The following is a 25,125-nucleotide window of genomic DNA, read 5'->3' as shown; positions in this document are numbered from 1 at the left end:
TCATAGTCATGTTCTTTTATTATATATGGAATTTAAGTAGAGTATGAGAATGAAAGCACTACATAGATCTTCAATATATAGTTTGAATTAGATTATATATATATATAAATTGGAAGGTTAGATTTAAGATCATAGGAAGACTATACACAGATAAGGTCCTCTTCTTGTGGGTGTAAAATATTCCCTTCTCAGCCAGAACTGCTGTTACAGATCATTCTACATTTATTGCTAATTTTCTGTGAGGGGAGTATTAGGGACACCCAGTACAAAGTTCATATTGCTCAGAGGTCTCTTTGAAATGATTATTTGTAAAAAGCACCAAGTACCACCAATGTGTTTCAGGGCAAAAGCCATTCCCTTTCTCAGCGCTGGAGCAGTAGAAGTAATTTGAATCAGGATCAGTCCATAATGCCGATAAGATTTAATAGTCTTTCTTGAGCCTTAAAATAAGTCTCCTATTGCATCTCTTCATTATTCTAATTACATGTACTGCTCCAACCCTAAGGAAGGGAGAGGCCTTTCCCCCCAAAACATTGGATTAACTTGATGCTTTTAATCAATAAACATTTCAAAAAGACCTCTGAGTAATATGACATTTTGTCCTGCGCCCTCCTCAATACTTACCCCAGAGTTCGTCATTTGCTGAGCGTTCTTTTTGTTGCTATCAGAGAGGTAACAATCTGGGACCAGAACAAAGTCTATCTACACTATACCTTCATTGCTTATTAGCTCCTTCTATGGAGGCCTCACTCCACTCTGTATACATCAGAACCAAGCATTGCTTCTATTGGTCCAGTGCTATCACACACACAGGGCTGCTTAAAGAAATCACAGTGTCCTGTACAGACTACCTGACAGCCCCCCCCCCCCCCCCCCAGAAAATATTAAAACTATATTTCGCTAAAAATACAATAAAATCATTATTAGCAGACACAAATACAACATAACTCACAAAATTCCTGCTAAATGTAAAAGATAAAACTAACTGAGTTAATAAATAAATATTAAGATGGAATGAAACAAATATAGAAGCTGGCAGTTGGAGCTCTGGGATCAGTCAGAGGTAACATTAGAGCCAGTGCTGGGAGGGAGGCCCTTACAGCATATAAAAGCTAGCAGCAGGGAGAAGGGGAGAGACCAGCTTTCAGCTGCTGGAGGAAGAGATCGGTAATTGTCTTCCATCACTAATCCCTGCCTGTGTGGGCCCCGCTGTGTGCTTGGGCCCTCTACAAGCGGACTGGTGGTCGCCCCTATCAGCGGCCTTGCAAGCACACATTAGAAGTCACTTTTTTGTGGAACATTTAGGTGCCAACAAGTTGTTGAGACATGTGATGCAGTGACCCCATGGTTTTTCACAAAGCTCCTTATAATGCCCTTATACGTAGGACAGCATAGGGAGGTAGCTCTTACTACCGAGGCTGGAAACAATATTGAAAGAAATGTTGTCTAATTCCATAGTTTTTACATTTCTGAATTCAATTTAATAAAAATGTTGTTTTAATCTTTGAAATTGATGAAAAATATTGTGAACCAGATACCTAGTATAATTTCATGCATGTGTTCATTGCCAATTTTACATCAATAGAAACCAGTGGAGGGGATGCCATGTCAGCTTCCACCTCTGTAATTTACATTTGTGACATGCTACATAGCAGAATTGACAATTTACAGACTATTTTTTACTTTTACACTTACACACCTTTTACACTTGTGCATGGGTGCTAAATCCTGGGATTCCATCAAGGAAATACAGGTACTACAATGCTTGTATACAAACCTGGGCGAAAACCTTTTGGCTATTCAAATATCATATGTACCACCCATTCTATTATCTGATGGACCACAGTCTCCCTAAAAGTCTGCATGATACAATCCTGACCTCTCATAATATACAAAAGTATAATATTTCTGGTAATATTTCTGTTTTTTTTTTTGTTTTTTTTAATATAACAAAGATTGACAAATTGAGTACATATAAGGATGGTGGTACAATATTCAAATAGCAATAGAGCTAAACATATTGATTTATGAACAGGATGAGTATATAACAATGTAAAAATGTAACGAGTAATGCAACAAATAGAAAAAAAAATAATTACATCGAAAGCACTATAAATTATTTTCTATCTTATTAGTTCATTTTGCACGAGCAGCAATCTAATACCCTGTTTCCCCTAAAATAAGACCTAGTGTGATTGTCGGTGATAGCTGCAATAAAAGCCCTACCCCCCAAATAAGCCCTAGTTAAAGTCCTTGTAGGTCTTCTTTTCAGGGTAGGGCTTGTTTTTGAGGAAACAGAGTAGGGCTTATTTGGGTGGTAGGGCTTATATTGCAGCCAACACCGACAATCACGCTACGTCTTATTTTAGGGGAAACAGGGTAGGTATATATTAAAAACAGAAGAGATAATCTGTTTATATATGTTTATATAGAGAGAAGAGGGTAGAAAAAAGGGGGGAAGAGAATGAGTGTGGGGGGGGGGGGGTTAAAAGCGGTGATGCGATCATAAATGAATAGAAAGTATAGTCAAGGCAAATAGATTAAAATTACCAAGGCAATAGTGCGTCATCAAAGTCTGAAGGTAAACAATGCTTAACCCAAGGAAGCCAGCGTTTCTCAAATTGACCGATTTGATCTCTTTTGATTGCTTCCATTTTAGCATAAAAAAGAGCTTTATTAGTTGTGTGTATGGTTTCAGCTAGAATGAAATATTTCATTTTTGATGCCTTAGCTATGGTTTGTTTTGTGGCTGTTAGGAGTTGTAAAAGAAGGTGAAATTGATTCTGTGTGATCCCATCAGGGTTCAGGTTTAATAGGGCTGTATCTAGATTGGGCTGTATAGGTATCAAAAACTGCCTTCCAGAATTTTTGGGCAGTTGGGCAATCCCACCAAATATGAGTACAGCCACGAAAATAAGCTCCAGAGTAATCAGAAGCATATTTCGATATTCTAGCGGGGACCAAATACCAACTGGTTAGCACCTTAAAGTTAGTTTCCACAGCAACAACATTAGAAGACGTAAACCTGGTGGCGGAACATATGCTAGACAATTCAGTAGCTTTAAATGAGCGATTAAGGTGTAGTTCCCATTTGAAGACATATGGGGGGGGTACTAGCTAAAATTTGCTTGTAGAGAAACAAAACAAATCCTGTAGCATGAGGGTCAGAAACACATATGCGTTCAAAATGCGACACCTGGGATAGTTGGGAGTTGAGATTAACCACTTCCCACCCGGCCAATGCATATATACGGCCGGGTGGGAGCCGTCTACTCCTCAGGAACGTTCAGGAACGTCCTTCAGAAGTAGCGAGATCGCGCGTGCCCGCGCAGCTGCGCGATCCCGATGTGCTCGTGTCACCCGGACACGGCACATCTCGGATCGGCAGGAGGGCTCTGTGATTGGCCCTCCTGATCACATGACGGCCGTGTCCAATCACGGCCGTCATGTGATGTAAACAAACAGCCGGTTGCTAGGCAATCGGCTCTCCTCTCCTCACACGGAAGTCATCGCTGAGGAGAGGAGAGCAGAACGCTGCAGCCGGCTGATGATCAGTGAGTATGGGCTGCTTTTTACAGCTTTTTACTCACTGATCATCAGTGTAGTGTCAACACACAACACACCACACAGTACAAACACAGTCCCCACACATGTCCCCAAAACACACATGTCCCCAAAACATACATGCCCCCAAATAATAAAAACACATGTCCCTAATAATAAAAACATGTCCCCCACATATGCCCCACTAAAATCACATGTCCCAATGATTATCTGCACACATATGTACGTGATCACCTGCACACATATGTACATGATCATTTGCGTACATATGTCCGTGATCACACAAACCAATTATTATACACTTAACGGAATTTTTTTTACCAAAAACATGTAGCAGAATACATTTTGGCTTAAATTTATGACAAAATTAGATTTTATTGGATTTCTTTTCAAATAGAAAAAAGAAAATATTGTTTTTTTTCCAAATTTCCGCTTTTTTTGCGCTTATATCGCAAAAAAATAAAAAACTGAGTCGTGAATAAATAACACCAAAATAAAGCTCTATTTGTGCGAACAAAATGATAACAATTTCATTTGGGTACAGTGTAGCATGACCGCGCAATTGTCACTGAAAGCGCTAGAGCGATGAACGCTGAAAATTGGGCTGGGAAGGAAGGGGGTGAAAGTGCCCTGTATTGTAGTGGTTAAGATAAGGTTGGAAAAAAAATTTGGATTTGGATATGTTTAGACCTATTAAAATGTGATTATGTCATTTTAGTAATTGAAAGTGGTTGTAACCCCTTACATTTTCCAGTGAAGTGACTGGCCTCAGGTGATACACAGGAGTTAAACAAATCAACCTACATGAGTTGTATCAGTTTATCTGCAGTTTTCTGTTTTCTACATCTGTTCCAAGTCTAGAATTTATAAAGTTTGTCTGAACTGTCAGAAAAAAGGGGGCATAGAGCTGAAAATATACTTCACAGAGCTCAGTGAGGAGAGCTCTGAGAGCTGATTGGAGGGCAGGGACACACCCCTCTCCACACAGCACACACGGACAGAGCTGAGGCTGTCAATCAGCTGGAGGTCACCATCTTTTTGAGATGGAAATGAGGGACATCAATTAGCAAAAGTATGTAGGCATAGGACTCACACCCCTGTCACGCCCCCTTAAAGGAGAATTATACAAAAAAGATTAGTTAAACCCACAAGTGTTTTTTTTTTACCACTACTATTACTTTATATTGGCTGTTGAAATTTACACATGCAGCAATTTAGAAATTGGATGAAAGTTTTAGCACTGGGAAACACTTTTTGAAAGATAAATAGTGCATTTTATATACAGCTATATAGATCAGACCAAAATGAGGGACAAATGAGGAGGAAAGAGGGACAGAGGGACTTTGTTCCAAATCAGGGACAGTCCCTTGTAATCAAGGACAGTTGAGAGCTATGTGATTCATGTGGATATTAGAGGATGGAAGCAGCAGACAGAAATGACACTTACTGATCTTAATTGAGACAAGTACACACTATAGAGGGATATGCTTTGTTCATATTTCATGTCTGAGGTTTACAACCACTTTAATGGAGATGACTTAATGGGCCCAGATATTTAAATATACAGGGCCTAGAAAGTTCTAATGGTGGCCCTGGTTAGCACCATGAGGATCTCATAAGGATCCCATAAGTATTTTTCATAGTAAATGCCACGTACACACGATCGGACATTCCGACAACAAAATCCATGGGATTTTTTCCAACGGATGTTGGCTCAAACTTGTCTTGCATACACACGGTCACACAATGTTGTCAGAAATTCCAAACGTCAAGAACGCGGTAACGTACGACGAGTTGAGAAAATTGAAGTTCAATAGCCAGTGCGGCTCCTCTGCTTGATTTCAAGCATGTGTAGAACTTTGTGCGTTGGAATTGTGTGCACACAATCGGAATTTCGGAAAATTTGAGATCCAGATCTCAAATTTTGTGTGTTGGGAAGTGATGGAAAGTGTGTTGTGTGATGGAAAATGTTCGTTTTAGCCACGGTCAAAATTTCCAACAAAAAGCTCCCATTGAACATTTTCCGACGGAAAATCCGACCGCGTGTACGGGGCATTAGAGTTATTGGGTTAGATGGAAATAGTTTTTCTTAGGGTGTATTATATCATGCGTTGGTAATGCGCATGCATTACAGACATTACAGTACATTCAGATGTGCTGCATTAAACAGGCCATTTATTTTGAATATGCTGGCAGTACACCTTTACACAATAAATATCAGATGCTGCAGTATAGATGTGTTCCCACTACTATATTGGTGCACTGGACCCACAGTGCGATCTCCCTGCTGTGATTGCAGTCCACCTGGTAGTTTTGGTGTTTCCACACACCTTTGCTCATTCCTGTACCCCTTCTTGCATTCTCCATAATGTAAAATAAATAAGATAATAAAAGCCACTGCTGGTGTGCATAACTGGGAACTCAAGAACAGAGATCTTTCCCTATCAATTTCAATAGAGATCTAAGAAGCTCTTAAATCGTTTAAATTCCCAACAGTTACCAAAGGCTGAAATATCAGTTTAGGGTGTACTGACCTTCTAAAGCAGCGATATGCAATTAGCGGACCTCCAGCTATTGCAAAACTACAACCACCATGCCTCTGACGCTGGGTGTCATGCTTGTGGCTGTCAGAGTCTTGCTATGCCTCATGGGACTTGTAGTTCTACAACAGCTGGAGGTCCGCTAATTGCTTATCCCTGCTCTAAAGCAGGGATCTCAAACTGGTGGCCCTTTAGCTGTTGCAAAACTACAAGTCCCATGAGGTATTGCAAGGCTGACAGTTACAAGCATGACTCCCACAGACAGAGGCATGATGGGACTTTGCAACAGCTGGAGGGCCACCAGTTTGAGACCCCTTCTCTAAAGTGACCATTTCACCACAGGGACACTTGTACAGAAGGAACATCCTTAAAAAGAAGAGAAGATACACTGACCTTTTTTCCACCACTTCACTTTGCCCCAGCCACGGCAAGAGTTAGACCCATAGTGATGAGAGAGGCAGCGGGACAAACCACTGCATGCAGCAGGGGAGCAGGTATTTTACACAACTGGATGTGTGAAATACTTGCTGTGGCCGAAGGAGAAGCAAAGCTGCAGCATTTCAACACACAGGCTGCTGTAAAGGTAAGTATATTGCCCCCTTTCTTTACAGGGTATTTCTTCTGTACAAGTGACTCTGTGGTGACTAGGAAAGAGCTTCGCGCTCGAGTCGAACATACGTTTGACTTGAACATTGGCTGTTTGCCCGTTCGGCGAATACCGAACGTTATGGGCCATTCGCGCCAAATTCGTGTGGCGCTCACAGCCCACAATGCACTGCGCCATCGCAGTGTATTGCTGGCTCATGATTGGCCAAGCATGCACTGTGACCCCGCATGCTTGGCCAATCACAGCGCCGGCAGCGAGGAGAGCCTGTGGTGCCAGGATGCCTGTGGCCAATCATAGCTCAGGCTGTGTAGTACACGCCCCACACTATATAAGGCCACCAGCGTGGCGGCCTTGTGTAGTGTGTTGGCGTCTGTAGGAGTTAGTGGGTGTTCTCTGTGTACCTTCAACACAGTATACACTGTTCATTATCAGCCGATTTTGCGTTCTTGCTCTTCTGTAATTGAGCTGTTAGCAATCTGCAGGAGTCTGTGCCTGTTGTCTGCATGCCCTGACTGCAGTATACACCATTATATCCACCTATATAGCTAGCTATATTGCTCTTTTGTAATAGAGCTGGCAGTCAGTTGTAGGACATTGTGCCTGCTGTCTGCATGCCCTGACCGCATTATACACCGTTATATCCACCTATATAGCTAGCTATATTGCTCTTTTGTAATAGAGCTTGCAGTCAGTTGTAGGAGATTGTGTGTGCTGTCTGCGTGCCCTGACCGCAGTATACACCGTTATATCCACCTATATAGCTAGCTATATTGCTCTTTTGTAATAGAGCTTGCAGTCAGTTGTAGGAGATTGTGCGTGCTGTCTGCGTGCCCTGCCTGCAGTATACACCGTTATATCCACCTATATAGCTCTTCTCTAATTGAGCCATCTGCCATCTGCAGGAGTTAGTGGGTGTTGTGTGCCTCCAGCACAATATACATTACCCAATTGCTGGTTTTCCCATCTCCCTTCAGGCCATTACCATGTCTGGAAGGCCAACAAGGAGAGGCAGACAGGCACGGGCCGATAAAAGAGGGCAAGCAGGCTCTGTGTCTAGAGACAACAGTGCTGGTCGTGGATGCGGTGCATCGTCATCATCAGCACGTGGCCATGGGACACGCTTGTCCTTCTTTTCGGCAGCTGGATGTGTTGAGCCGCATCATGCCGAAGACTTGGTAGAGTGGATGACCAAGCCCTCTTCATCCTCCTCATCCTCTCTCACCCAGGCTCAGGGTACTAGCAAAGCAGCTGCCAACGCATCGTCTTCCCTCCTCTCAATGTCATCATCAGTGACTCCTTCCCTAGACCCACCACGTCCTCCTGAGGATTCTCCTGAACTCTTTGAGCACAGTGTTGGGTACATGCTCCAGGAGGATGCCCGGTGTTATGTAGGCTCTGATGATGATACTCAGCTAGAGGAAGGCACTAGCATGAGCGCAGAGAGAGGGGATGCTCAAGAAGGACAGCAATCTGGCAATCATGTTCCACAAGCTGCAGCATACTGCCAGGTTTGCTCCAGCGATGAAGAGGGAGGGGATGATGAGGGCACTGACTCCACGTGGGTGCCTGGTAGGAGAGAGGAGGAGGAGGAGGCACATGTCCAACGAGGCTGGATGCTCTCCGGGGGCCAGCTTAGGGGCAGCACACCGACTGAATCACACCGCAGAGCTCCGCCTGTGCAGGGCGCTGCCTCTGCGCATTATTCTAAAAGTTCTTTGGTGTGGGCCTTTTTTGAGACGAGTGCATCAGATCGCACTGCTGCTATTTGCAACATATGTCTCAAGCGTATCTCGCGTGGCCAAAACATCAGCCGCTTGGACACCACATGCTTGACCAGACATATGTTGAGCTGCCATGCAGCTCGTTGGCAAGCGCACCTCAAAGACCCACACCAAAGAACAAAGCGGACCTCTCCTTGCTCCTCATCAGCTGGGATCTCCAACCCGACTAGACCTTCAGTCCTCTCTGAAACCTGCTCTGAGAGGAATGAAGGTGTAGAAATAGGTGTGTCACAGCCAAGTGCTTCCGGGCACTCTGCTAGCAGTACACCCACATCCGATTATAGCAAATTTCCCTGCCCCAGCTGCTGGACCGTCGAAAGAAGTTCACTCCCAGCTATCCACATGCCCAGCGGTTGAATGCTAGCTTGGCCAAATTGCTAGCACTTCAACTGCTGCCTTTTCAGTTGGTAGACTCGGCCCCCTTTCGTGAGTTTGTACAATGTGCGGTTCCTCAGTGGCAGGTCCCCAAACGCTACTTTTTCTCACGGAAGGTGATTCCAGCTCTCTACCGGCATGTGGAAGGCAATGTCTTTGCCTCGCTGGACAGGCCGGTCAGTGGTAATGTGCATATTACCGCTGACTCATGGTCCAGCAGGCATGGACAGGGACGTTACCTGTCTTTCACAGCCCATTGGATCACTCTTCTGGCAGCTGGGAAGGATGCAGGACAAGGTGCAGTAGCGTTGGAGGTTGTTCCGCCACCACGCCTCCAAAATGCTTCTACTGGTTGTGACACACCTCTCTCCTCCACCCCCTCCTCTTCTTCTTCCTCCATGGCCCCTTCCAGTGCTCTGTCCTCCGAACCAGCAGTGTTCCAGGGGCTACGCAAGTACGCAGGCAAAACAATGTCATGCCGTGCTTGCGCTGGTTTGTTTGGGGGACAGGAGCAACACTGGGGCAGATATTTTGTCAGCTCTGCAGGGGCAGGCCGAGAGGTGGTTGACGCCATGCCAGCTTAAGCCAGGAATGGTGGTTTGCGACAATGGCACCAACTTCCTCTCCGCCCTCTGACAGGCACAACTGACCCATGTGCCCTGTGTGGCTCACGTCCTTAACTTGGTGGTGCAGCAGTTCTTGGGCAGGTACCCGGGCTTACAGGATGTCCTGAAGCAGGCCAGGAAAGTCTGTGTGCATTTCCGCTGATCATTTAATGCCTGTGCTCAGCTGGCTGAGCTCCAAAAGGAGTTGAACCTGCCCAAGAACCGCCTTATATGTGACATGCCCACCAGGTGGAACTCAACGTTGGCCATGCTGCAGCGGCTGCACACGCAGCAGAGGGCCATCAATGAGTACCTGTGCGACTACGGCACCAGGACAGGGTCAGGGGAGCTCGGTTTTTTCTCACCACGCCAGAGTGGCATGATCAGGGATGCATGCACTGTCCTGTCACCATTTGAGGAGGCCACAAGGATGGTGAGCAGTGACAGTGCATGCATCAGTGACACTGTACCTCTTGTCCACCTGTTGGAGCATACGCTGCGTGGAATAATGGGCAGGGCACTTGAGGCAGAACAGAGGCAGGAAGAGGAGGACTTCCTTGCCTCTCAAGGCCCCCTTTATCTAGACAGTGTTCCTGCTGTCCCACCCATCATGCAGGAAGAGGACCAGGAGGAGGAGGAGGATGATTGTGTCAGCATGGAGGTGGAGGCTGGCACTCAGCATCAGCAGCAGCAGCAGTCTTGTAGGGATGATTTACAGTCCCAAGAAACCTGTGGACTTGTACGTGGCTGGGAGGGGGTAGCTGCGGATCATGTTGTCCTTAGTGACCCAGAGGACTCCTGACCGAATGCCTCAGCTAACCTACGCTGCATGGCCTCCCTGATCCTGCAAAGCCTGTGGAAGGATCCTCGTATTCTTCGGATCAAGGAGAGGGACCATTACTGGCTGGCCACTCTCCTTGATCCACGGTACAAGGGTAAGGTTGCCGACCTTATCTTGCCATCGCAGAGGGAGCAGAGGATGAGACATCTCCGGGAGGCCTTGCAGAAAGGTCTGTGCAACGCGTTCCCAGAGACTGGGAGGTTACAAACTCCTGGTCCTGGACACCGTGTTGCTGAGGCATCAGTCAGAAGGAGCGGTAGAGAAGGTGGCCGTCTAACAGATGCATTCAGACAAATTTTTAGTCCGCAGCCCCAAGGCATGATCAGTTCCAGCAACCATCGCCAGCGTCTGATTTACATGGTGCAGGAATACCTAGGGGCAAGGTCAGACTTGGACACCTTTCCCACCGAAAATCCTCTGGCTTAATGGGTCTTGAGGATGGATCACTGGCCAGAGCTTGCACAGTATGCAATTGAGCTACTGGCCTGTCCTGCATCCAGCGTTCTTTCAGAACGCACCTTCAGTGCTGCTGGTGGCTTTGTTACCGATCACAGGGTGCGCCTGTCCACCGACTCAGTTGATCGACTGACCTTCATCAAGATGAATCAGTCTTTGATCACCCACAGCTACCAAGCACTTGAAGCTGATGTAACCGAATAATTATTTTTTTAAATATCACATCCCTTCAAGACTGCCTATGCTGAGTGACTGTCCTGTTATGTTGATTGTCTATCCTCTTCCTCCTCTGCTGATATGTTGGAAGAAGTTCTGGATGATGCCACCAGCCCAATTTTTGAGCTTTAACAGGGGCGTTTAATTACAATTTTTGATGCAATGCTTTGCAGCAGGGCTCATTCCTGCACCACAACTAGAGTATATGGGAGAGGTTGCAGTGTCGTGGCACCAGCACCAGTGCCAGCAGCCCAATTTTTCAGCCTCTGTTTAACAGGGGCGTTTAATTACAATTTTTGATGCAATGCTTTGCAGCAGGGCTCATTCCTGCACTACAACTAGAGTATATGGGAGAGGTTGCAGTGTCGTGGCACCAGCACCAGTGCCAGCAGCCCAATTTTACTACCCCTGGTTAACAGGGACATGTAATTACAATTCTTGATATAATATTTCACAGCAGGGCCCGTTCCTGTGCCCACCCAGAGTAACTGTGAGGACTTATAGTGTTGTGGCACCAGCACCAGCACCACAACCACCAAAGGTCAATTTTTCTACCACTGTTCAAAAATGGCATGTAATTACAATTCTTGATATAATCGTTCACAGCAGGGCGCTCCAGCGCCCACCAAGAGTCACTTTGAGGGCTTACAATGTTGTGGCAACACCAACACCTTGTTCCGCCATTTCTGCAGAGCATATACTTACAAACATCTCCTACTTGCAAACGGAAGGAGACAACAGGAAGTGAGATGAAAAAAGACGGATAGCAAAACAAATTATAGAGGGGTGATAACCCTTCCCTATGTTTTCCAAAAAGCTTAAAAATAGATTTTTTGACTGGAGCTACACTTTGAAAATGTACCAGTTCAAAATTACAAACAGATTCTACTTAACACAACAAAGCTACACAGTCCCTCTCTTCTTTGTACCACCTGTATACTGCTGTTCTGAGTATATAGGACCTGGGGGCCCCACGCCTTTCTTTTTTTTTTATTTGGGTACGGGGTTCCCCTTAATATCCGTACAAGACCCAAAGGGGCTGGTAATGGGCAGGGGGGCTACCCATGCCATTTTTCTCAATGATTTTCATCCATATTGTCGGAAGCAGATATTACATTAAAAACGCAAGCAGTTTGAAATGACTTTTTTTCTGTTAAATGTCATTTTGTGCAGGGACTGTTCTAAACACGGGAAACACGTGGCACTTCACAGGCATACTATAGACACCCCCAGGCACGATATTTAAAGGAATATTTCACTTTTTTTTTTTTTACTTTAAACGTCATTAAAATCAGTGCTCCCGCCAAAACGGCCATTTTTAAAAACATTTTAGGCATTGACCCATGTCCCCTGGGGCAGGAGCCAGGTCCCCAAACCCTTTTTAGGACAGTATCTTGCATATTAGCCATTAAAATTAGCATTTTTTATTTAGAACATTCAAGTCCCATAGACTTCAATGGGGTTCTAAAGTTCGTACGAATTTTCGGTCCGTTCGAAAGTTCTGGTGCAAACCGAACCGGGGGGTGTTCAGCTCATCCCTAGTGGTGACAGAGTCACTTTAGGAATCTGCTTGTTTTAATAGGTAAGTTACAGTAATATTTACTGACATTGAAAGTAATATACAATGCTAATGTAAGCATATTACATTTTTATTCCTTCAGCTGGGACCCTCTGCATTGATCCATGACTTGAACAGTTGATGACTTATCCTCACAGGATCTAGCTGGCACACCACAATCCACAAAATGCTCATATTTGTGCATTGTGGTGATCTGTATATGTGTGTTGGGGTGCCACACATCACTCATCATATACCACACGGTACCGCAATGCAGTACTTGTAATGGGCCCAAAGTTAAAGAAAATTACACTTCTGCCAATGTATCACGCTATATCAGGAGTTTCCTGAACAATGGTTCTTCAGACTTTAGGGGGGCAGACTGTGGCCAGTGGGAGTAGAAAATGCCTCATTGTTAAAGGGAGTAGACAATGTCTTATGCTTGGTGCTAAGTGGGAACAAAAAACAAACAAACACATAGGTGCCTGTGGTCAGTAGGCTTAGGAATAGTGCCCTATGATTGGTATTAGTGGAAGGAATAGTGCTTCATTGTTTGTATTAATGGAAGGAATAGTGCCCCATCATTAGTGTCAGTGGGAGGAATAGTGCCCCATTGTTGGTATGAGTGGAAGGAATAGTGCCCCATCATTGGTGTCAGTGGGTAGAATAGTGCCCCATCATTGGTATTAGTAAAAGGGATTATACCCCAACATTGGTGTCAGTGGAAGGAATGTTGCTCTATCATTGGGGTCAGTGGGAAGAATAGTGCCCTAAGGCCCTAATAAAGGCAAGCAAAGGTCTGCAGTTTGGAGACCACTGATTTACATAATTATTTAGGAAACTTCAAAGTTTTATTGAAAGCATTGGGATACCAGTTTTGGCCAATGGAACTTGCATCCACTCTCTCGGGCATACTAGCTGTTCTAGTATCTGCTATTGGTGATACCGTGAAAAAAATATCCTAAAGCAATTTTATCCAAAACAAATTGTGTGTGATTAATGTGGAGTCAGCATTCATGTTCCATTATAATAAAAACAAAAAATGAGTATTAAATTATCATATGCGTATCAGCCTACTAAAAACATGTAAACCTTCATTAAATGTGCAAATTAGTGGAAATAATGTTAATATTCAACAGTATGTTAGTGTAAAACAGATTGTGCAAACATGTGCAAAAAAATGTGCAAAAAAGCAACTAAAGGTCAGGACAACCAAGGATCAGAAATAATTTAACCATAAAATCGCATGAAGTCACTAAATGTGCGAATAGACAATATTTTCAACCAATAATCGCATGAAGACGCATCTGTGTCCAATATAAGTCCAAAATTAATATTTGGCTTGATAGTGCTGCCTCTTCAGACTATTGTTGTAATTGTTACAAAAAGTCAATGGGGGGTATTTGATCGTGCAAATAGTGCGGGCTTTCAATTAGAGAACTTCATCCCCGGTGCGCCACTCTGTGCTATAGTATGTGAATGCTCTCACCAGAGTTAATGCCCCTGTGGGGCTGGATGGACCTTCACAATGTAAGCCACTGTGTCGCTCTCTGGCTGCTGCTGGTGCACTGGGTGAAGCTTCGTTGTTCCGTCCGTATGGTATCCAATGTTAATTATATAAGGGAAGACATATCCATAGTGTAATACGTTCTTAACCAAATCGTTCGTTTATTAATATTAAAATCTACTCACATTTTACATTAAAAGCATGTGCATATAGGAAAAACTCCGCCGTTCGTCTCAAACGAGTGCACACAACGTGGCCACGCCCTACGCGTTTCGTCACTACGACGTCCTCTGGAGCGGCCATATTGGTGCACCTATATACAAATATAAAACAAGAGGATGGCATCAGTAGTGTCGAGTGGGCATTACAACGACTATCGGATTTAAAACAGGAACAAATAAGATACATCATTGAAGGCCTAAGGATGGCAATGACTTCGAACTATTTCTGGTACAATGGAACTTTCTATACACAGACGAAAGGCGTGGCAATGGGGGCAAAGTACGCTCCAAGTGTGGCGAACTTGTTTTTGAACCGATGGGAGGAAGAACAAATTTATGGAGTGCATAGGCAAAATTTGAAATTTTACCGTCGATATATAGACGATATTGTATTGGTATGGGGAGGCACGGTAGAACAACTGCAAGACTTTTTTGGAGAAATCAATGACAATATATATCACATCAAATTCACAGGAAAGTTTAACACCCAGACTGTAGATTATCTGGACCTCCAAATTTACAAACATGAAGGAAATCTTGGCACCCGCACCTTCTTCAAGACCACGGATCGCAATGGGTACATCCCCACAAATAGCTGCCACCATTCTAGGTGGCTAGGGAACATACCCAAAGGCCAGCTTCTACGGCTATACAGGAACTGTAGCAAAATTGACGACTTTGATAAGCAGGCGGATATAGTCATCGAAAGGTTTAGGAAGAAAGGATATAAAGAAGAAAATCTCCGTAAATTAAAAAATGAAGTAAAACATATGGATAGGAAAAAATTAATTGAAGGCAAGAAAGTAAAACCAAAACAAAACCTCCATGACATCGCGTTCCTTACAGGGTATAACAGACAACATAAAGATGTAGAGCGTATCATCAAAAAACACTGGCCGATTTTACAAGCAGACAGCTCACTCCAGGCCATGTTGCCGAACAAACCACGGTTCATCTACAGGAGGGCTCCAACACTCCGAAACAAACTAGTAAAAAATGTGGTGGACCCACCAAAACAAATAAAAATTTCCGAAACCCTAAACGGATTCTATAAGTGCGGAAATTGCCTCCCATGCAGAAATAGTAAAAAGACAGAAAAAAAGAAAACTACTTTTAATTCCACCTCTAATGGAAAAGAATATAAAATCAAAGAATTGATTACTTGTAACAGCTCCCACGTCACTTACGTCATTGAATGTCCTTGCCATAAGCAATATGTGGGAAGGACCACCAGGGAGTTAAAAGTCAGGATAAGGGAACATATTGCAAATATCAAAAAAGGCTTCCAGAAACACAGTGTTTCCAAACACTTTAGGGATTTCCACAATCGGGACCCTGGACAAATGATTTTCTACGGAATAGACAAAATAAGAGGCCACTGGAGAGGGGAAGACAAAACGATCAAAATATCCAGGAACGAAACGAAATGGATTTTTAATTTAGATACCCTCCAGCCAAGGGGAATGAACATAGAATTAGACCTCAATTGCTTCTTAACTAACTTTTAATAGACAATTGCTTCTTAACTAACTTTTAACAGTCAACTGTTTGCCTCAGTATTAGATAATGCTGGACGAACATTCCGTAGTCGAATGTTACCCATACACATACATAACATTACAGGATCCCGATAAGACCTAACCACATATATAAGTAACCTATCTACCCCAATATTAACATCTCATGGCCCACACCTTCGGGTTCAGGTCGAATGTTATTCATTCAAAATACATTAGATGTGTCGGAATTACAACAAGACTGATCTAAATTATCTAAAAGTTCCCCTGTAGGAATCAAACATACAGTCACAAATATTACAATCACCTATAGGACGATGTTAAACAGACCTTCTTAGCACCTCCATATATATCTATTTCTTAAGAATTTTATTTTATTTAATTCCTTCCCAAAAAAACTTCCCTCTTGGAAAACTTTCCTTTGGAATAATTTCTCCATTTACATTCACATATTAGTATGCATAAAAAACTTTTTTAAACATAAAAAACCCCTTAAATAATTCAATAATATTAAAAAACCCCTTAAATAATTTTTATAATTTTTATAACCTTTACAAATTTATGCATTTTTTCAGTATTAATGTATACCCCCCTTTTTTTTTTATGCATGAATTTTTATGTAAGAATTTTTATATATGTATGAATTTTATATACGTGAATTTTATGTATGTATTCCTATACATACATTTATTTACTGTATTTTTAGTGTCATTTTTATTTTATTTTTATTCTCTTAATTATAAACGTCCGGTTAAATGGGAAAAACTAAAGAATGTCATCTAAACTGAGTATGGTTTATGGGTAGGCTGCAGTGCTCCAAGGCTAAGTATATCAGTCTTCCCTAAGGGCACTAGGGGGAGTAATGGCATTCATCCCCAGCAGAGTAAGGGCATCCCACACCCAAAATGGCGCTGTTATTTTAGCGCAGGCGTAGTGGAGCACTGCACCCTATTTAAGCAATAAGGTGCACCAATATGGCCGCTCCAGAGGACGTCGTAGTGACGAAACGCGTAGGGCGTGGCCACGTTGTGTGCACTCGTTTGAGACGAACGGCGGAGTTTTTCCTATATGCACATGCTTTTAATGTAAAATGTGAGTAGATTTTAATATTAATAAACGAACGATTTGGTTAAGAACGTATTACACTATGGATATGTCTTCCCTTATATAATTAACATTGGATACCATACGGACGGAACAACGAAGCTTCACCCAGTGCACCAGCAGCAGCCAGAGAGCGACACAGTGGCTTACATTGTGAAGGTCCATCCAGCCCCACAGGGGCATTAACTCTGGTGAGAGCATTCACATACTATAGCACAGAGTGGCGCACCGGGGATGAAGTTCTCTAATTGAAAGCCCGCACTATTTGCACGATCAAATACCCCCCATTGACTTTTTGTAACAATTACAACAATAGTCTGAAGAGGCAGCACTATCAAGCCAAATATTAATTTTGGACTTATATTGGACACAGATGCGTCTTCATGCGATTATTGGTTGAAAATATTGTCTATTCGCACATTTAGCGACTTCATGCGATTTTATGGTTAAATTATTTCTGATCCTTGGTTGTCCTGACCTTTAGTTGCTTTTTTGCACATTTTTTTGCACATGTTTGCACAATCTGTTTTACACTAACATACTGTTGAATATTAACATTATTTCCACTAATTTGCACATTTAATGAAGGTTTACATGTTTTTAGTAGGCTGATACGCATATGATAATTTAATACTCATTTTTTGTTTTTATTATAATGGAACATGAATGCTGACTCCACATTAATCACACACAATTTGTTTTGGATAAAATTGCTTTAGGATATTTTTTTCACGGTATCACCAATAGCTTTTCTCTTTTTCTTTCTCTTTTTATATAAGGATTTGATAAGTTAACTCACCTCATCACTAATAGGGTTTAGCGCCATAACCTTTTTATTTCACATTTTTATTTCCCTCTCCTCCCCAATAAGGAAGTGAGGGCTTCAGGCACATGCAGCTCTAACCCAGTATATTTCCTTTCCTTTCTCCAATTTTTATTTTTATTTTCAATTTATTTCACATATTTCTATCACTTAGGAGATTTGATTTTTCCATAGCGCGACTTTATTTATTTATTCATCTATTGTTCTAGTATCTGTCTGTATTAACATGGCATGGCATTTTGCAATAGAGACATTTTTGCTATAACTGTTCATTGTTAAACATTAGGAGCATTTCTGGGGGGGGGGGGGGGGGATTTTTAGGTACAAATCTTTGAATAACCAGAGATGATTTGCAGCTATGATACTGATCTACTGTGTATACGTTCACATGGTAAGTGCATGAATGGTGTTAATTACACCACACACCACCAAACTCTGAGAATAATTCAGTCATTCTTTGATGGAACACTGACTATTAATTAAGATTTCAGTGATCTTTAGCCAGTGTTTGAGGCTAAGGATAATAATTTCTTATTACTGACTGTCAATAAACAAACACATATTGTATGGGCTATTTACTAGAGTGAAAAAAAATGTTACACCGTGAAAATTAAACAATTAGTATATTACTATTCTTTAGTCTAGGTTGACATCTGTGCGGCTGCGCTTAAAGTGTTTTTCCAGGCACATTTTGCAGTGCATTTTGAGTTTTTAACCCTTGCTTCTTTTGCATTTTTGCATGCAGTTTTCATGCATTTTACGTTTTCTTTCTTCTCTTCAAACACGCTGTATATAGCTGGTTGCTAAGCGGGGGGGGGGGGAAGCGGGAAACCAAGTGCCGCGTCCTTAACAGCCGATGAGTCATCAGCTGTCCAGTGGTTTCCCCGCTGACTGCTGAATGTTAAAAAAAAAGTTGCTGGCAAAAAAAAAAAAATATCACAAAACAAAAAGCGTGGGATCCCCCCCCAGGTCCATACCAGGCCCTTAGGGTCTTAGGTGCCAATTTTTTTTTTATTTAAATGGTGTGGGGGTCCCCCCCAAAATCCATGCCAAACCCTTATCTGAGCATGCAGCGCAGCAGGTCAAGAAAGGGAGGGAACAAGCGAGCGCCCCCTCTCCTGAACCATACCAGGCTGCTTGCATCCCATACTAGCACATTATGTAAAACTTATCTGAAAATTAAGCCATCCAGTGCCGTGCTGTCACTGCTGAAAAGACTTCCATCTTCCCCGGTCACTCCCACGCATGCTCTCACCATCAAGCATCCAGGTAGCTCAGTGACCCCGTCAATAAGACACCCTTAGCAGCAACAACTGCAACCAAGCGTTTGCGATAACGTGCAATGAGGCTTTTACAGCGTCCTGGAGGAATTTTGGCCCACTCATCTTTGCAGAATTGTCCAAATTCAGTTACATTAGAGGGTTTTCGAGCATGAACTGCCTTTTTAAGGTCATACCACAACATCTCAATAGGATTCAGGTCAGGACTTTGGCTAGGCCACTCCAAAGTCTTCATTTTGTTTTTCTTCAGCCATTCGGTGGTGGACTTGCTGGTGTGTTTAGGATCATTGTCCTGCTGCAGAACCCAAGTTCGTTTCAGCTTGAGTACACGAACAGATGGTCGGAAATTCTCCTTCAGGATCTCTTGGTAGACAGCAGAATTCATAGTTCCTTTTATCACGGCAAGTCTTCCAGGTCCTGAAGCAGCAAAACAGCCCCAAACCATCACACTACCACCACCATATTTTACTGTTGGTATAATGTTCTTTTTATGAAATGCAGTGTTCCTTCTACGCCAGATATACTTGGACACACACCTTCCAAAGAGTTCCACTTTTGTCTCATCGGTCCACAGAATGTTGTCCCAAAAGTCTTGGGGATCATCAAGATGTGTTGTGGAGAAATTGAGACGAGCTTTGATGTTCTTTTTGCTCAGCAGTGGTTTTCTCCTTGGAACTCTGCCATGCAGGCCATTTTTGCCCAGTCTTTTCCTGATGGTGGAGGCATGAACGCTGACCTTAACTGAGGCAAGTGAGGCCTGCAGTTTCTTGGACGTTGTTGTGGGGTCTTTTGTGACCTCTTGGATGAGTCGTCGCTGCGCTCTTGGGGTAATTTTGGGCGGCCGGCCACTCCTGGGAAGGTTCACCACTGTTCCATGTCTTCGCCATTTGTGGATATTGGCTCTCACTGTGGTTTGCTGGATTCCCAAGGATTTGGAAATTCCTTTATAACCCTTTCCAGACTGATAGATCTCAATTACTTTCTTTCTCAATTGTTCCTGAATTTCTTTGGGTCTCGGCATGATCTGTAGCTTTTAAGGATCTTCTGGTGGACCTTACTGTGTCAAGCAGCTCCTATTTAAGTGATGCCTTGATTGTGAACAGGTGTGGCAATAATCAGGCCTGGGTGTGGCTATAGAAATTGAACTCAGGTGTGGACAACCACAGTTATAGTATGTTTTAACAAGGGGGACAACCACTTTTTCACACAGGGCCATGATGGTTTGGATTTTTTTTCACCTTTAATAATAAACACCTTCATTTACAAATTGCATTTTGTGTTTACTTGTGTTGTCCTTGACTATTGTTTAAATTGGTTTGATGTTCCGAAACACTTAAGTGTGACAAACATGCAAAGGAACAGGAAATGAGGAAGGGGGCAAACACTTTTTCACACCACTGTATAAGGAAAATACATGTGGTATACAGTAGCACAGTGGTGGGACCATCTGGCATGCTTGTGTGTGATGACGTCACACTTCTGCTCATACCAACGCGTTTCTCCATAACAGGAGTCCTTTGGGATTGCAGGCTTTAGCAGCCATTCTTCTGTATATTTTTTAATCATGTGCACTGATGTGTAATGTATCAAACATATGTATTGGTTTGTAAATTGGTTTTCACTTAAAGGGGCAGCGCACTTTTTATTTACCTTATTTTATTGTCCAGCATTCAGGATTAAGTTTCAGCAGTCCTATAACCACAAATAACTTAGCACAAGGTTTTATTATATATAATAACTCTCAGCCACTGACAGTTGGCAGATAACAGCAGCGCTACCAGCCTTCTGTGACAGCTCTAATGCCTTGTACACACGGTCGGAAATTCCGATGGAAACAGTACGATCGGATTAGATTGTCGGATAATTCGATCATGTGTGAGCTCTATCTGACTTTTTCCATCGAAAATTCAGACGGAAAAAATTTGAGAGCAAGATCTCAAATTTTCCGACAAAAAAATCTGATCAGACTTTTTCCGATCGTTTGTAGAGAATTCCAATCGGACAAAGTGCCTTGCATGCTCATATCAAATTACGAGACCAAAGCTATTGGCTACTAGCCTCAACATAGTCCCGTTGTAACAAACAAACGTCACCACATTCCGAATGATCGAATTTTACGACAACTTTGACTGACCGTGTGTATGCAATACCAGTTTTGGACAAAATCCGTCAAAAAAATCTGACGGATTTTGTGGTTGCAATGTCCGACTGTGAGTACGGGGGCTTACAGTTGTCAATGCCTATCTGATAGACGTGATAGGCGGCCAATTGTTCAGCTCAAGAAGCGTACACAGCAGACTCGGAAAGCTGCCGATAAAGTGGATGGAAGTGTCTTACTCTGCAAGAGGAAGTGCTCTTACTGGCAGGATCTCCAGGTAAGAAATGTTATATTGGATTCACAAAAAAAAATTTTGTAAGAAAACTCTATACAGTGAGGCATGGCACCAAATATACTGAAAAATAGATGATGGGTTTATATAGTGAATGGGATAACAAAAAGATTACTGGGGGTATTATCAGCTGTTTATATTTAGAAATTTCTCATGTAGTTGAGATGAACAGTTACAAAAGCCAAGCATTTCCCCCAAGACACTGTAATTTTACTCTATAGTTACTAGAGAGCTGGAGAGACTACAAATTAGTACTTCAGCTGTGATGGTGTCAGCAAGAATAGGAGAAGCTTCCAGACAAAGGGGCCATTCATCACTCGGGTGTACAGTAAATTTGTGCCACTTGACTCAAGTCTCTATGAGCAATACATTTGCCCATCTGCTCAGATGATACTGCTCATTCATTGTGACATGAAACCCTTTTGTATGTAGATCAAGCTCAAATTTTCTGCAAAAAGCATTTAAAGCAACTATGTCACAAATATAACATTTTAAATTGCATAGTAAAACACAGTAGTGACACCAGGGCCAGCAGGGGGAACCACTGAGCATAGGAAGGGACACAGGAAAGCAGTACTCCTAGAATTGTCCGTTTCAGAAGACACTTCAGGCAGTGATTTTGTGTTACTGGAGTGATGCATAGTGGTGTTGGAGGTGGGAAAAATAAGTATTTACTCTATTATTTTAAAGGCCACATGCATATCCCAGCATTTTAATGCATTGGAGAGGCACAATTGCTGCATCTAGTCAGCTGCCTAAAGCCTGTCAAAGTCTATAACAGACAGCCAGCTGATCAAAAAATTGCAGATTCCCCCATCCACTTATTCAAGGTGCATGAAGGAATCCTCCCCATTGTGTCATTGTATTCTGGGATCTGGCGAAGGAGCCACACATGCTCCGAAATGCATTACTGCCCCCTTCTCTCCAATGACACCATCAGCCTCGTGTGTCCCGCAGTGAATACAGGCTTCCCTGCTGCCTCCTCTCTCCAACACGTATGAGAACGCTTTACAGCTGCTGGATGGCTCTACACTGTTTTCTACCACCATGCTGAGGATGGACACATGCCACAGATGAGGACTCCTGATTTTATCATGTCTTTTAACACTCAACAATCTTGTAAGTGCTTTTAACCCTTCGTGCACTTTATTAAATTTTTGCATACTGCACTTAGAGGCGCCTTTCTTTTCTTTTTTTTATATCTTCAGAGTTCCTTCTCCTCTAACCAAAGTGCTGCCAGAAGTGCCACATCATCACTATCATCCCTCTGACCAGCTATCCACCTCCACCAGAGCGCCTTATCCCCTCTCTGTGTCATTGTATTCTGACAGTGGCACTTCTCCACTGCCAGAATACACCGGTCAGCACTGCAGCAGATTGGCAGCATGTGCTGATCGACCACAAATTTTCCAAAATTCTCATGAGGGACCAGTTGATCACTCCTCTGAAATGGGAATGGCCATAGGTATATCAAAATTTGGCTGGTTCCTTCTTAACCAGACGAGTTTTGATCTATCTATGGCCAGTACAGTACATAAGAGGGTAAAACTGGCTATAGATGGATCGAAATTTAGACAGTTCAGCAGGTTAATTTCCAAGGATTTCCCCCACTTCCTGTTTTGGCTATGGGACAGGAAGTGAAGCTCAAGCTCCCCAATGGGACATAGATGGCAACAACAACAAAAAATCGGACAGGTTATAACCCTTCCTTACTTTATCCAAAATAAACAAAAAAGTTTTGCCTGTAGTGCTACTTTAACCACAGATTTTGTAAGCAGTGCCATAAACTGTGGACAGTTGTCTTTTTTTTAATCCAAAATAAAGTTTATTGAGTCTTAAAGTGGTTGTAAACCCTTACAACACACTTTGACCTACAGGTAAGCCTAGATTAAGGCTTACCTGTAGGTCCAAGAAATATCTTCTAAACCTACATGGTTTAGGAGATATTTGCAGAAAGACAGGCACCGCTGTCTATGGCGCATGCACCGTAGACAGCAGCGTGCAGGCGCACTGAGCGCGCCGCGGTCAACGGCGATATGCCGCGAGTGGCGGCTCCCGTGCCCATGCGCGGGAGTGACGTCATCGCAGCTTCACCGAATGACAGCGCCAGAGCAGCGAGACCCACGGAGAAGATGGATGCGGCGGACTACAGGGGACAGCGGTGACTTTGCTGGCTCCTGTGTCAGGTAAGTGACACATAATGGACTACTATGCGATGCATAGTAGTCCATTATGCTTTACCTTTGCAGGGAATGAAAGAGGAAGTAAACTCATCAAGGTTTACTTCCTCTTTAAAAGACGATACAGGATAATACATACAATATGCCAGGTGCAACAGGCACCAGCAAATACTAGTAACATATACAACATTGTCTGACAGAGCGTTTTAGTAAACAAGACACTGCCATGCCCAGCTGCCTTCACTTGTAATGTGAATACACCCAATCTGTAGCAGCCCGGGCCTCGAGATTGCACGCCGATAAGACGGTGCAGACTATTTCAAGGGAACAGACATTTCTAACAGTACAAGTGGAGGAATCGTTCACCCATCTGTCCCAGATCTTGTTTACCCGGGCATCCTCGGTGTAGATAGAGGACTCTTTTGTAGGGAATGGTAAGGTTCACTGCCCGTTTCCAGTGGTACACGGTAGGGGGATGGGCCTGAGCCAAAGCAAGGCTATCTGCATCCTAGCAATGAACAGGGTTTCCTGTAAGAAGATCGTCAAGTACTTCGCCCCCTCAGGAATGGGGAGGAGGCCAAGTATACAATGACATGGACATAGTGTCAGAGGAGAGCCCATTCATGAAGGAAGTTTACGATCTGCGCCCAGTATTGCTGTATGAGTGGGCAAGACCACATAAGGTGATAAAAAGTACTACTAGTGGCTCTACATCTGGGGCAGGATGGGTCGCTGCTAGGCCTATACTTAAATATGCGGGATGGTGTTATGTAGGACTGATGGAGGATATAAAGGTGGGTGAGGCGGTCCAATAGTTTAGGGGACACTAATTTTGTGTTGTCTAGTACTTCCCCCCATTGTTCATCCTCCATCTCTCCGAGGTCAGTCTCCCACTTGGTCTTCAATTGGTATGCATGAGCGATGGCCTTGGGTAGAAGGAGGTTGTACAGGTAAGAAATTTGTTTCTTAGGGTCCTCGCCAAGGACCACACTGGCCAAGGGGCGTCGATTCCAGTGCGGGGGTGGCGGCTCTAAACTGGGATTGAAGGGCATGACGAACTTGGAGGTAATGAAAGAGCATGTGGTTGGGGAGATCAAACTCCTCTTTGAGGGCCTGAAATGGCTTGACAGCGCTACCTGTGACTAGTTGAGATAGGTAGATAATTCTCCTGGCTATCCAGATTTTGTGGTCGGGGATGGTCAACAATTCTGGGAGGTGGGGATTGTCCCAAAGTGGCATATGAGCATGTAGGGCAGGGGCCCCGGGTGATAGTTTGCGCTAGCTGCCAAATTTTGCTGTGGTGCGATAACATGTGGCGCCTAGTGCCCAGGTGAGAGAGACCGTGGTGTTTGCAGAAGAGCACCTGAAAGGGATGAGCCACCATATCAGAAGCTGCCAAGAAAACCAGCCTGGAGTATCGAAGTTTATCATGTCTATTTAGGTAAAAAAAGTGTGATAGTTGGGAGGCTATGTCATATAATGCTAGGTCAGGCAGAGCAGCGCCCCCAAATGACTGGGGTGCCTAGAAGTGCCCCAAACAAATGTGTTGAGTATAGCTTC

The 25,125-nt window shown here is 43.4% G+C and overlaps 1 protein-coding gene across 1 annotated transcript in view; it reads left to right on the top strand.

Annotated features, from left to right (window-relative positions):
• TSPAN32 (tetraspanin 32) overlaps positions 1 to 25,125 on the top strand; it is a 77,410-nt gene that overhangs the window by 28,205 nt on the left and 24,080 nt on the right. The gene's annotated exons all lie outside the window — the stretch shown is intronic.

The sequence above is a fragment of the Lithobates pipiens genome, unplaced genomic scaffold, assembly GCF_037356315.1.
Source record: "Lithobates pipiens isolate NorthernLeopardFrog02 unplaced genomic scaffold, aLitPip1_a1.2 Scaffold_10, whole genome shotgun sequence".
In the NCBI taxonomy this organism is placed as follows: domain Eukaryota; kingdom Metazoa; phylum Chordata; class Amphibia; order Anura; family Ranidae; genus Lithobates; species Lithobates pipiens.
This window is presented reverse-complemented; position numbering and strand designations above follow the sequence as displayed.